Below are 14,626 nucleotides of genomic sequence, written 5' to 3' on the forward strand. Positions count from 1 at the left end.
GTAGCTTTTGGAAGCTGGCCTACCCTTGTGGCCGCCTTCCAGAAGGAGGAAAGGAGAATCAGACCTCCGGAAGGACGCAGTCCTAGACACGTATATACGCAAAGGCCTGACAAGGTCAAGCGTATGCAGAGCCTTCTCCACTCTATGAACCAGAACCGGACAAAGGGATGGTAGTGAAATTTCCTCATGGAGGTGGAAGTCTGACACAACCTTCGGAAGGAAGGATGGGACCGTACGAAGAACTACCTTGGCCTGGTGACAAGCCAGGAAAGGCTGTCTGCATGAGAGTGCTGTCGGTTCAGACACCTTGCGTAGCGAGGTGAGTGCCACCAGGAAAAAAACCACCTTCTGGGAAAGAAGGCGGAGCGGGACCTCCTTAAGGGGTTCGAAGGGTGGTTCCTGCAATGCTGTCAGGACCAGGATGAGGTCCCACGTTTCTAGTGGTCGTCTGTAGGGGGGAACCAATCGGGGAACCCCCTGAAGGAAAAGGCCTTACTTGCGGCTTGGTAGCAATGCGCTTTTGGAAAAAGCACTGAGAGGGCTGACACCTGGCTTTAGGCGAGCCCAATGACAGACTGGCTTCCAGACCCGCTTGGAGAAAACCAAGAGCTTTGGGTAGGGAATAAGGGAGTGGAACCTAGCCACGAGATTCGCACCAGGTAAAGAAAACTTTCCAGGTACGGTAATACATCTTGGCAGAGGCTGATTTCCGTGCTCTGATCATGGTTGCAACGAACTCTGTCGAGAACCCTGCCTGGGTTAGAACCCAGGTCTCAAGGGCCACGCCATCAAGTTGAGAGCCCTTGAGTTCTGGTGGTAGAACGGCTCTTGTGATAGAAGATCGTGGCGGTCGGGGAGACGCCAGGGGGCGTCTGCTGTGAGTTGTACGATGTCGGCGTACCATGTGCATCTGGGCCAGTCCGGTGCAATGAGGATAGTTGAAACTACCTCTTGTTTGATCTTCCTCACCCTCTGGATATCAGGGGGAGAGGTGGAAAAAATATACAGAAGCTGGAACTGAGTCCAGTCCTGAACCAGAGCGACTGCTCCGAGCGACCGCGGATCGTGAGTTCAGGCAATGAAGTTGGAGACCTTGGCATTGAAATGGGATGCCATTAGGTCCACATCCGGGGTCCCCCAGCGGAGACAGATCTGATGAAAAATTTTGGGATGGAGAGACCACTCTCCCGAGTCTATTCCTTGTCGGCTGAGGAAGTCTGCTTCCCAGTTGTCCACACCCGAACGTGGACCGCCGAAGGACCGACCCTGTGTCCTCCGCCCAGCGGAGGACATATGACACTTCCCGCGTCGCTTGGGTACTGCGGGTCCCCCCTTGATGAGTCACATATGCCACAGTCGTGTGTTGTGAAATTGGATTTTGGGCTCCCCCGGTGGCCACTGGTGGAATTGAACTGGTGTGCATCATTCCCTCTGTTCACCTGTTTCCATCAGGATGTGGGAGTCGCCATTTAGCCTTGCTCCTCTGTCACTTCCTTGCCGGTCAACATTGTAATCAGAAGCCTTTCTGTGCATGTTCCTGCTGCTAGACAACTCCCAGCTAAGTTGGACTTTCGTCCTTGTTTGTTTTTGCATTTTGTTCCAGTTCACAGCTGATGTTTCGTTTCTGTGTCTGGAAAGCTCTTGTGATCTGAAATTGCCACTCTGATGTTATGAGTTAATACTAGAGTCTTAAAGTAATTTCAGGATGGTATTTTGATAGGGTTTTCAGCTGACCATGAAAGTGTCCTTTCTGTCTTCCTGCTATCTAGTAAGCGGACCTCAATTTTGCTAAACCTATTTTCATACTACGTTTGTCATTTCTTCTAAAATCACCGCCAATATATGTGGGGGCCTCTGTCTGCCTTTCAGGGAAATTTCTCTAGAGGTGAGCCAGGACTATATTTTCCTCTGCCAGGATTAGTTAGTCCTCCGGCCGGCGCTGGGCGTCTAGGGATAAAACGTAGGCAAACGCTACCCGGCTACTGTTAGTTGTGCGGCAGGTTTAGTTCATGGTCAGTTTAGTTTCCATCCTTCCAAGAGCTAGTTCTTATGTTTGCTGGGCTATGTTCTCTTGCCATTGAGAACCATAACAGTTTGACCGGCCCAAAAAGGGTTAAACTAATTGGCAGAGAAAGGAGAGAAAAGAGTAGTCTGCTGAAGATTTTTTTTTTTTTTTTTTTCTCTTCAGTTCTGAGTGTGCTTATAATTGAATCTCTTGCAAGTCTGCCTATATTGCAGCCTTTCTCTCTCTCTCTCCTTCTAATCCTGGAATGGCTCTGTGTTCACCTGTTTAAAATGGATATTCAGAGTTTAGCTGCAGGTTTGAATAATCTCACCACGAAAGTTCAAAATTTACAAGATTTTGTTGTTCATGTTCCTATATCTGAACCTAGAATTCCTTTGCCTGAATTTTTCTCCGGGGATAGATCTTGCTTTCAAAATTTCAAAAATAATTGCAAGTTGTTTTTGTCCCTGAAATCTCGCTCTGCTGGAGATCCTGCTCAGCAGGTCAGGATTGTGATTTCCTTGCTCCGGGGCGACCCTCAGGATTGGGCTTTTGCATTGGCTCCAGGGGATCCTGCGTTGCTCAATGTGGATGCGTTTTTTCTGGCCTTGGGGTTGCTTTATGAGGAACCTCAGTTAGAGCTACAGGCGGAAAAGGCCTTGATGTCCCTATCTCAGGGGCAAGACGAAGCTGAAATATACTGCCAGAAATTCCGTAAATGGGCTGTGCTTACTCAGTGGAATGAGTGCGCCCTGGCGGCGAATTTCAGAGAGGGTCTCTCTGATGCCATTAAGGATGTTATGGTGGGGTTCCCTGTGCCTGCGGGTCTGAATGAGTCCATGACAATGGCTATCCAGATCGATAGGCGTTTACGGGAGCGCAAACCTGTGCACCATTTGGCGGTGTCTACTGAGAAGACGCCAGAGAATATGCAATGTGATAGAATTCTGTCCAGAAGCGAACGGCAGAATTTTAGACGAAAAAATGGGTTGTGCTTCTATTGCGGTGATTCAACTCATGTTATATCAGCATGCTCTAAGCGTACTAAGAAGCTTGATAAGTCTGTTTCAATTGGCACTTTGCAGTCTAAGTTTATTCTATCTGTGACCCTGATTTGTTCTTTATCATCTATTACCGCGGACGCCTATGTCGACTCTGGCGCCGCTTTGAGTCTTATGGATTGGTCCTTTGCCAAACGCTGTGGGTATGATTTAGAGCCTCTTGAAACTCCTATACCCCTGAAGGGGATTGACTCCACCCCATTGGCTAGTAATAAACCACAATACTGGACACAAGTAACTATGCGGATTAATCCGGATCACCAGGAGATTATTCGCTTTCTTGTGCTGTATAACCTACATGATGTGTTGGTGCTTGGATTGCCATGGCTGCAATCTCATAACCCAGTCCTCGACTGGAAAGCTATGTCTGTGTTAAGCTGGGGATGTAAGGGGACTCATGGGGACGTACCTGTGGTTTCCATTTCATCATCTATTCCCTCTGAGATTCCTGAATTCTTGTCTGCATATCGTGACGTTTTTGAAGAACCTAAGCTTGGTTCATTACCTCCGCACCGGGAGTGCGATTGTGCCATAGATTTGATTCCGGGTAGTAAATACCCTAAGGGTCGTTTATTTAATCTGTCTGTGCCTGAACATGCTGCTATGCGAGAATATATAAAGGAGTCCTTGGAAAAGGGACATATTCGTCCTTCGTCATCTCCCTTAGGAGCCGGTTTTTTCTTTGTGGCTAAGAAAGATGGCTCTTTGAGGCCGTGTATTGATTATCGGCTTTTGAATAAAATCACGGTTAAATATCAATATCCGTTGCCACTGCTGACTGATCTGTTTGCTCGCATAAAGGGGGCCAAGTGGTTCTCTAAGATAGATCTCCGTGGGGCGTATAATTTGGTGCGAATTAAGCAGGGGGATGAGTGGAAAACCGCATTTAATACGCCCGAGGGCCACTTCGAGTATTTGGTGATGCCTTTTGGTCTTTCTAATGCCCCTTCAGTCTTTCAGTCCTTTATGCATGACATTTTCCGTGATTATTTGGATACATTTATGATTGTGTATCTGGATGATATTTTGATTTTTTCGGATGACTGGGACTCTCATGTCCAGCAGGTCAGGAGGGTTTTTCAGGTTTTGCGGTCTAATTCCTTGTGTGTGAAGGGTTCTAAGTGCGTTTTTGGGGTTCAAAAGATTTCCTTCTTGGGATATATTTTTTCCCCCTCTTCCATCGAGATGGATCCTGTCAAGGTTCAGGCTATTTGTGATTGGACGCAACCCTCTTCTCTTAAGAGTCTTCAGAAATTTTTGGGCTTTGCTAACTTTTATCGTCGATTTATTGCTGGTTTTTCTGATGTTGTTAAACCATTGACTGATTTGACTAAGAAGGGTGCTGATGTTGCTGATTGGTCCCCTGCTGCTGTGGAGGCCTTTCGGGAGCTTAAGTGCCGCTTTTCTTCCGCCCCTGTGTTGCGTCAGCCTGATGTTGCTCTTCCTTTTCAGGTTGAGGTCGACGCTTCTGAAATCGGAGCTGGGGCGGTTTTGTCGCAGAGAAGTTCCGATTGCTCCGTGATGAGACCTTGTGCTTTTTTTTCGCGTAAATTTTCGCCCGCCGAGCGGAATTATGATGTTGGGGATCGGGAGCTTTTGGCCATGAAGTGGGCTTTTGAGGAGTGGCGTCATTGGCTTGAGGGGGCTAGACATCAGGTGGTGGTATTGACTGACCACAAAAATCTAATTTATCTTGAGTCCGCCAGACGCCTGAATCCTAGACAGGCGCGCTGGTCGTTGTTTTTCTCTCGGTTTAATTTTGTGGTGTCTTACCTGCCGGGTTCTAAGAATGTTAAGGCGGATGCTCTTTCTAGGAGTTTTGAGCCTGACTCCCCTGGTAATTCTGAGCCTACAGGTATCCTTAAGGATGGAGTGATATTGTCTGCCGTTTCTCCAGACCTGCGGCGGGCCTTGCAGGAGTTTCAGGCGGATAGACCTGATCGTTGCCCACCTGGTAGACTGTTTGTTCCTGATGATTGGACCAGTAAAGTCATTTCTGAGGTTCATTCTTCTGCATTGGCAGGTCATCCTGGAATCTTTGGTACCAGGGATTTGGTGGCAAGGTCCTTCTGGTGGCCTTCCCTGTCACGTGATGTGCGAGGCTTTGTGCAGTCTTGTGACGTTTGTGCTCGGGCCAAGCCTTGTTGTTCTCGGGCTAGTGGATTGTTGCTGCCCTTGCCTATCCCGAAGAGGCCTTGGACGCACATCTCGATGGATTTTATTTCGGATCTTCCTGTTTCTCAGAAGATGTCTGTCATCTGGGTGGTGTGTGACCGTTTCTCTAAGATGGTCCATTTGGTTCCCCTGCCTAAGTTGCCTTCTTCTTCCGAGTTGGTTCCTCTGTTTTTTCAAAATGTGGTCCGTTTGCATGGTATTCCGGAGAATATCGTTTCTGACAGAGGAACCCAATTCGTGTCTAGATTTTGGCGAGCATTCTGTGCTAGGATGGGCATAGATTTGTCTTTCTCGTCTGCTTTCCATCCTCAGACTAATGGCCAGACCGAGCGGACGAATCAGACCTTGGAGACATATTTGAGGTGTTTTGTGTCTGCAGATCAGGATGATTGGGTTGCTTTTTTGCCTTTAGCGGAGTTTGCCCTCAATAATCGGGCCAGCTCTGCCACCTTGGTGTCTCCTTTTTTCTGTAATTCGGGGTTTCATCCTCGATTTTCTTCCGGTCAGGTGGAATCTTCGGATTGTCCTGGAGTGGATGCTGTGGTGGAGAGGTTGCATCAGATTTGGGGGCAGGTAGTGGACAATTTGAAGTTGTCCCAGGAGAAGACTCAGCTTTTTGCCAACCGCCGGCGTCGGGTTGGTCCTTGGCTTTGTGTTGGGGACTTGGTGTGGTTGTCTTCTCGTTTTGTCCCTATGAGGGTTTCTTCTCCTAAGTTTAAGCCTCGCTTCATCGGCCCGTACAAGATATTGGAGATTCTTAACCCTGTGTCCTTCCGTTTGGACCTCCCTGCATCTTTTTCTATTCATAATGTTTTTCATCGGTCATTATTGCGCAGGTATGAGGTACCGGTTGTGCCTTCCGTTGAGCCTCCTGCTCCGGTGTTGGTTGAGGGCGAGTTGGAGTACGTTGTGGAAAAAATCTTGGACTCCCGTGTTTCCAGACGGAAACTCCAGTATCTGGTCAAATGGAAGGGATACGGTCAGGAGGATAATTCTTGGGTGACTGCCTCTGATGTTCATGCCTCCGATCTGGTCCGTGCCTTTCATAGGGCTCATCCTGATCGCCCTGGTGGTTCTGGTGAGGGTTCGGTGCCCCCTCCTTGAGGGGGGGGTACTGTTGTGAAATTGGATTTTGGGCTCCCCCGGTGGCCACTGGTGGAATTGAACTTGTGTGCATCATCCCCTCTGTTCACCTGTTCCCATCAGGATGTGGGAGTCGCTATTTAGCCTTGCTCCTCTGTCACTTCCATGCCGGTCAACATTGTAATCAGAAGCCTTTCTGTGCATGTTCCTGCTGCTAGACAACTCCCAGCTAAGTTGGACTTTTGTCCTTGTTTGTTTTTGCATTTTGTTCCAGTTCACAGCTGTTGTTTTGTTTCTGTGTCTGGAAAGCTCTTGTGATCTGAAATTGCCACTCTGATGTTATGAGTTAATACTAGAGTCTTAAAGTAATTTCAGGATGGTGTTTTGATAGGGTTTTCAGCTGACCATGAAAGTGCCCTTTCTGTCTTCCTGCTATCTAGTAAGCGGACCTCGATTTTGCTAAACCTATTTTCATACTACGTTTGTCATTTTCATCTAAAATCACCGCCAATATATGTGGGGGCCTCTGTCTGCCTTTCGGGGAAATTTCTCTAGAGGTGAGCCAGGACTGTATTTTCCTCTGCCAGGATTAGTTAGTCCTCCGGCTGGCGCTGGGCGTCTAGGGATAAAACGTAGGCAACGCTACCCGGCTACTATTAGTTGTGCGGCAGGTTTAGTTCATGGTCAGTTTAGTTTCCATCCTTCCAAGAGCTAGTTCTTATGTATGCTGGGCTATGTTCTCTTGCCATTGAGAACCATAACAGCCTCCCATATACTGCATGAGCCCCACACAGCCTCCCTATATACTGCATGAGCCCCACACAGCCTCCGTATATACTGCATGAGCCTCACACAGCCTCCCCATATACTGCATGAGCCTCACACAGCCTTCCTATATACTGCATGAGCCCCCTCACAGTCTTCCTATATACTGCATGAGCCCCACACAGCCTCCCTATATACTGCATGAGCCCCACACAGCCTCCCCATATACTGCATGAGCCCCACACAGCCTCCCCATATACTGCATGAGCCCCACACAGCCTCCGTATATACTGCATGAGCCCCACACAGCCTTCCTATGTACTGCATGAGCCCCACACAGCCTCCCTATATACTGCATGAGCCCCACACAGCCTCCGTATATACTGCATGAGCCCCACACAGCCTTTTTATATACTGCATGAGCCCCACACAGCCTCCCCATATACTGCATGAGCCCCACACAGCCTCCCTATATACAGCATGAGCCCCACACAGCCTCACTATACACTGCATGAGCCCCACACAGCCTCCCTATATATTCCATGAGCCCCACACAGCCTCCCATATACTGCATGAGCCCCACACAGCCTCCCTATATACAGCATGAGCCCCACACAGCCACCCCATATATTGCATGAGCCCCATACAGCCTCCCCATATACTGCATGAGCCCCACACAGCCTCACTATATACAGCATGAGCCTCACACAGCCTCCCTATATACTGCATTAGCCCCAAACAGCCTCCCTATATATTCCATGAGCCCCACACAGCCTCCCCATATACTGCATGAGCCCCACACAGCCTCCGTATATACTGCATGAGCCCCACACAGCCTCCCCATGTCCAGCAAAGAGCCCCACACAGCCTCCCTATATACTGCATGAGCCCCACACAGCCTCCCTATATACTGCATGAGCCCCACACAGCCTCCCTATATACTGCATGAGCCCCACACAGCCTCCGTATATACTGCATGAGCCTCACACAGCCTCCCCATATACTGCATGAGCCTCACACAGCCTTCCTATATACTGCATGAGCCCCCTCACAGTCTTCCTATATACTGCATGAGCCCCACACAGCCTCCCTATATACTGCATGAGCCCCACACAGCCTCCCCATATACTGCATGAGCCCCACACAGCCTCCCCATATACTGCATGAGCCCCACACAGCCTCCGTATATACTGCATGAGCCCCACACAGCCTTCCTATGTACTGCATGAGCCCCACACAGCCTCCCTATATACTGCATGAGCCCCACACAGCCTCCGTATATACTGCATGAGCCCCACACAGCCTTTTTATATACTGCATGAGCCCCACACAGCCTCCCCATATACTGCATGAGCCCCACACAGCCTCCCCATATACTGCATGAGCCCCACACAGCCTTCCTATGTACTGCATGAGCCCCACACAGCCTCCCTATATACTGCATGAGCCCCACACAGCCTCCGTATATACTGCATGAGCCCCACACAGCCTTTTTATATACTGCATGAGCCCCACACAGCCTCCCTATATACAGCATGAGCCCCACACAGCCTCACTATACACTGCATGAGCCCCACACAGCCTCCCTATATATTCCATGAGCCCCACACAGCCTCCCATATACTGCATGAGCCCCACACAGCCTCCCTATATACAGCATGAGCCCCACACAGCCACCCCATATATTGCATGAGCCCCACACAGCCTCACTATATACAGCATGAGCCTCACACAGCCTCACTATACACTGCATGAGCCCCACACAGCCTCCCTATATATTCCATGAGCCCCACACAGCCTCCCATATACTGCATGAGCCCCACACAGCCTCCCTATATACAGCATGAGCCCCACACAGCCTCCCATATACTGCATGAGCCCCACACAGCCTCCCTATATACAGCATGAGCCCCATACAGCCTCCCCATATACTGCATGAGCCCCACACAGCCTCACTATATACAGCATGAGCCTCACACAGCCTCCCTATATACTGCATGAGCCCCACACAGCCTCCCTATATATTCCATGAGCCCCACACAGCCTCTCCATATACTGCATGAGCCCCACACAGCCTCCCCATATACTGCATGAGCCCCACACAGCCTCACTATATACAGCATGAGCCTCACACAGCCTCCCTATATACTGCATGAGCCCCACACAGCCTCCCTATATACAGCATGAGCCTCACACAGCCTCCCCATATACTGCATGAGCCTCACACAGCCTTCCTATATACTGCATGAGCCCCCTCACAGTCTTCCTATATACTGCATGAGCCCCACACAGCCTCCCTATATACTGCATGAGCCCCACACAGCCTCCCCATATACTGCATGAGCCCCACACAGCCTCCCCATATACTGCATGAGCCCCACACAGCCTCCGTATATACTGCATGAGCCCCACACAGCCTTCCTATGTACTGCATGAGCCCCACACAGCCTCCCTATATACTGCATGAGCCCCACACAGCCTCCGTATATACTGCATGAGCCCCACACAGCCTTTTTATATACTGCATGAGCCCCACACAGCCTCCCCATATACTGCATGAGCCCCACACAGCCTCCCCATATACTGCATGAGCCCCACACAGCCTTCCTATGTACTGCATGAGCCCCACACAGCCTCCCTATATACTGCATGAGCCCCACACAGCCTCCGTATATACTGCATGAGCCCCACACAGCCTTTTTATATACTGCATGAGCCCCACACAGCCTCCCTATATACAGCATGAGCCCCACACAGCCTCACTATACACTGCATGAGCCCCACACAGCCTCCCTATATATTCCATGAGCCCCACACAGCCTCCCTATATACAGCATGAGCCCCACACAGCCACCCCATATATTGCATGAGCCCCATACAGCCTCCCCATATACTGCATGAGCCCCACACAGCCTCACTATATACAGCATGAGCCTCACACAGCCTCCCTATATACTGCATGAGCCCCACACAGCCTCCCTATATATTCCATGAGCCCCACACAGCCTCTCCATATACTGCATGAGCCCCACACAGCCTTGTACTTGCTGTGCAGTGAGAGCAGAGCCCTCTGTTCTAGTCTACTCCTGTGTGAGATGTAATGACAGCCTGCTCTGATCTCACTTCAAAGCATGTACAACTTGCACATAGGGTTGCCAACCTATTATTCAATTTTTCCTGGACAACTGGACCAAAACTTACAGACGGTCCAAATTTTTTACGGACATTACCACGCCCCTTAATAAATCCACACCCCTTGATACAACTACATCCACTGAGATATGTCCAAAATAATGCAGAGTAAGAGCACATTCTAAGAGTTACACCAAGCAAAAAGGATAGGTGAAGTGGCAATGTGCAATGTATACATACGATAGATAGATAGATAGATAGATAGATAGATAGATAATAGACAGATAACAGATAGATAGATAGATAATAGATAGACAGACAGATAACAGATAGATAGATAGATAGATAGATAGATAGATAGATAGATAGATAGATAGATAGATAGATAATAAAAAGGGAGGTAGCCCACCAGTTAAAGGTGAGGAAAGGTGCTATTTAACAGACCAAAGTGGCAACGTTTCGGCTCAGGGTTGTGAGCTTTTTTCAAGCTGCATTTTTTGCCGGGTTTTTCAGCATCCCATAGTTTAGTTTTGCTTCCACCACAGAAGCATGAGCAATGCAATGTGTTAGATCACCAATGCAAGACATATGTGAAACCACAAAACTATTTTGGAGAAAAAGAGCAATTTGATCAAACTATTTAGTGGAAAAAGATTTTTATGTCGGAAAAAATAGCGATTATTCTCAACAAAAAAGTTCACATGAGTTCATGGAAAAAAAACACAATTACAGACGTTATAGCAGGGATCGGTGAGTTGGTCGGGAATAGTTTACCTGAGACGTTGGCAAAGCATTGAGTTTGTAGGACACTGGTTACTTTTTACACTTTGGTCGGCCCTTGAGTTGCGCGGGTCTTGTTCAATCTCACACCTTGGTCAGCCGATGTGTACTTTGCACATGTCGCTAATTTTGTTACATTGTCGTAATCCTAACTGTCATTCTCAGGAGACCAAGACGTTATGTTTTAAACTTGGGAAAATCACAAAAATAAATGTGTTTCACACCCTGCCGTACCTGCTTTTTTTTCACTAACAACGCAGCTAAACCTGATACCTGTGTTTGTGCACTTACTTATTGCTTTCTATGGTTGAAAAATTGCTGCAAAAAGTGACTTTCTGCAGTGTCATAATCAGAGTTTTCGGGAACTTGGGATACAGGAGTTTTTTTTGCCTGGGTCCATATACTCTGAGGATACGGGCGACACGGTGATATTGGGCATCACTGGAGCGAAGCAAAGCTGGACTACACGCCACCACTATCAGCAGCATGGGAAGCTCAGGAGTGGGCACTGACAGAAGGGGCCCCTGTACACGGACAGTACATAATGCACAATTCCACCGGCCCCCTAACCTCCTGGAACCTCTTGGACCCCCGTCGGATGCGTAGGTTTCCTGACCCGATTAGAACCATCTCTGAGAGGAGCCCATTGACGGTATGATAGTATGTGTTCTTTTTTTTCATAAACAGCGCCACTCTTGTCTGTGGGCTGAGTCTGGTATTGCAACACAGCACCTTTTACTTCAATTAGGATCAGCTTAGAAGGTGAAACAGCACAATATATAAAAATGGGGATCTATCGCATTGGTGTATATAGTCAGTCCAGATGTGGCTTGTGGGGCCTGTAGCCCACCACGGATACAAGTATCATTATACATGACCCCAGTGGCGCCCCGTGAATAGCAATAAAGTATGCGACTGTGGTCTCACGCCTTGCCTGACGTTCTCCTGACATACGCCGTATATGTATGGCAGAAGTCGGGATGAGCGGCATGGAGCGGGTTCACGTTGTGAACCTGCTCCATTCCTGGAGGGTTTCAGCTATTTTACATAGCAGACACCAGCCTGTGAGTGCTGTGATTGGAGCCAGCTCTGATCACAGCAGAATAACCCCTCTGATGATGCGGTGAACGGCACCCTAGATATATAAGCGGTCAGATGGGAAGGCTCCCTCTGCAATCCCATTGGGTGTTCACAACGCAGTCTCAGGAAGCCAATGATTTGCTGTGATGGCGGCGAAGGCTGATTCTGACCTTTGCTATGTGGCCCCAGAGTTTTTATATAAGCCCCTATATATTCCCCTACCTCAGTAACAGACTAATATAACAATGTAAATGAGCCGGCTCTACATTTCCTGCTTGTAGATAATATTTCAAGACCAAACATCTAATTTCAGGGTTTGTTATTTCACAAGCGTCAAATGCAGCGACGCAGATACAGTGTAGAACCTGATACAGCGGAGTACAGGAGCCCGCGACATCCTATGACGGCTACGGTCGCACGGCCTCGGCTGGAGCCGCCACATTCTCCTCTGTCCCAGTCACAGATGCACATTGTGTCCTATATGAGGTCGTCAGCCCCACCGCAGACTAAGGGCTCATTTCCACTTGCAAGAGAAAAAACGGATGTAGCGTATGCAATTGTCATGCGAGTGTTTTGCGAGTGCAATGCGATTTTTAATCGCACCATCCGTATGACATCCGTATGCAATGCGTTTTTTTTCTCTGCAACTATTTTTCTACAGTCATTTACAGGACTATTTACAGTGTTCTATGCCACAGAATGGTAATGTATCTGTAAAAGACGGACGGAATACGGATGGTCCGTATTCCATGTGTTTTTTTCACGCACCCATTGACTTACATTGGCGAGTCTCGTCCAAGATACACAGCAATACACAGCATGCTGCAATTTTTTCTCAGTCCGATTTCGGCTGAGAAAAAAATCGCAAATGAAAAGACACCTATTGAATAACATTGGTCCAAGTGCAATCCGATTTTTTTATCGGATTGCACTCGTCCGTTTTCCTCGCAAGTGGAAATGAGCCCTAATACAGAAATCCGCAATATTCACCAGCACAGACAATGTGCCAGATGGACCATCCTCTATAATGTAAGGCTGGGTTCACACACAGCAGATTCCAGCAAATATCGCACTGTTCATCGTGTGTGCAGCCGAGGAAAACATTCCACATTACACACAGAGAGAGGGAGTATATATGTAGATACAGTAGATGGATAGATAGATAGATAGATAGATAGATAGATAGATAGATAGATAATAAATAGACGATAGATAGATAGATAGATAGATAGATAGATAATAAATAGATGATAGATAGATAGATAGATAGATAGATAGATAGATAGATAGATAGATAGATAATAAATAGATAGATAGATAGATAATAAATAGATGATAGATAGATAATAGATAGATAATAAATAGATGATAGATAGATAGATAGATAGATAGATAATAAATAGATGATAGATAGATAGATAATAAATAGATGATAGATAGATAGATAGATAGATAGATAGATAGATAGATAGATAGATAATAAGTAGATGATAGATAGAGCGGGAGATAGAGAAAGAAGGAAGGAGGAAAGGGAGAGAGAGAAATTACATATGTAGATAGATAGATATATACACATGCAGAGAGAGAGAGAGGAAGAAGGGAGATAGAGAGGGAGACAGAAAGAAAGGGTGAGAGAGGGGGATGAGGAGATGGAGGGAGAGAGAAAGGAAGTAAAGGGAGAGAGACAGGAAGGGTGAGAGAGAGGAAGAGACAGAAAGAGAGGGAGGGAGCGAGGAAGGGAGAGAGAGGGGGATGGAGAGAGAGGGAGAGAAAAAGGAAGGAAAAGGAGAGAGAGGAAGTAAAGGGAGAGAGGAAAAGAGAGGGAGTGAGGAAAGGGAGAGAGAGACAGAGGGAAGGAGAGAGAGAGGGAGAGACAGAGAGAGGGGAAGAGACAGAAGCAGAGAGAGTTAAGGGAGAGAGAGTGGGGGAGACAGAGGGAGGGAAGTAGAGAGAGAGAGAGAGGGAAGCAAAGAGAGACAGACAAAGGGGGAGAGAGCGATAGAAGATGGGGATACATATATGCATATAGAGAGAAACACGCACATCTATACACAAGCTGATGGTGAAAACGTAACAATTGCCGCTGACCATACACTAGTGAAAATCTGATTTAAACCCCTCAGATTGTTTTTTTTTTGTTTTGCGTATGCAAGAAAATCAGTGGTGTCTGAACGAGGCCTTAGACATTATAACAGTAGATCTCTGATCTCCGGTAACTGGGGCTAACGACCCGTCACATCAGCACAGGATCTTATTAGCATAAATGGCGTGTGGAAATAATAACTGATTACTCAACCAATCAAACACCTAGGATTGCGTGATGTCACCAGTTGCCAGGCAGAGGCATCTTGCAGCTCGTTCATTATTGTAGAGATTTCGGAGACACAGGGATGAACGACATTTTGTTGCTTCTCAAACACTTACCGTAAATGTTTTGGATTTTATTTTACAAAAGCCATGAAGCTAAAATCCGGATGTTATAGGAAGTGCTATTACTAATGCTAACAATAATATTCATTCTAATTTTTATAACTTTTTTTGCATT

The sequence above is a fragment of the Ranitomeya variabilis genome, chromosome 2 (assembly GCF_051348905.1).
Source record: "Ranitomeya variabilis isolate aRanVar5 chromosome 2, aRanVar5.hap1, whole genome shotgun sequence".
Taxonomy (NCBI): domain Eukaryota; kingdom Metazoa; phylum Chordata; class Amphibia; order Anura; family Dendrobatidae; genus Ranitomeya; species Ranitomeya variabilis.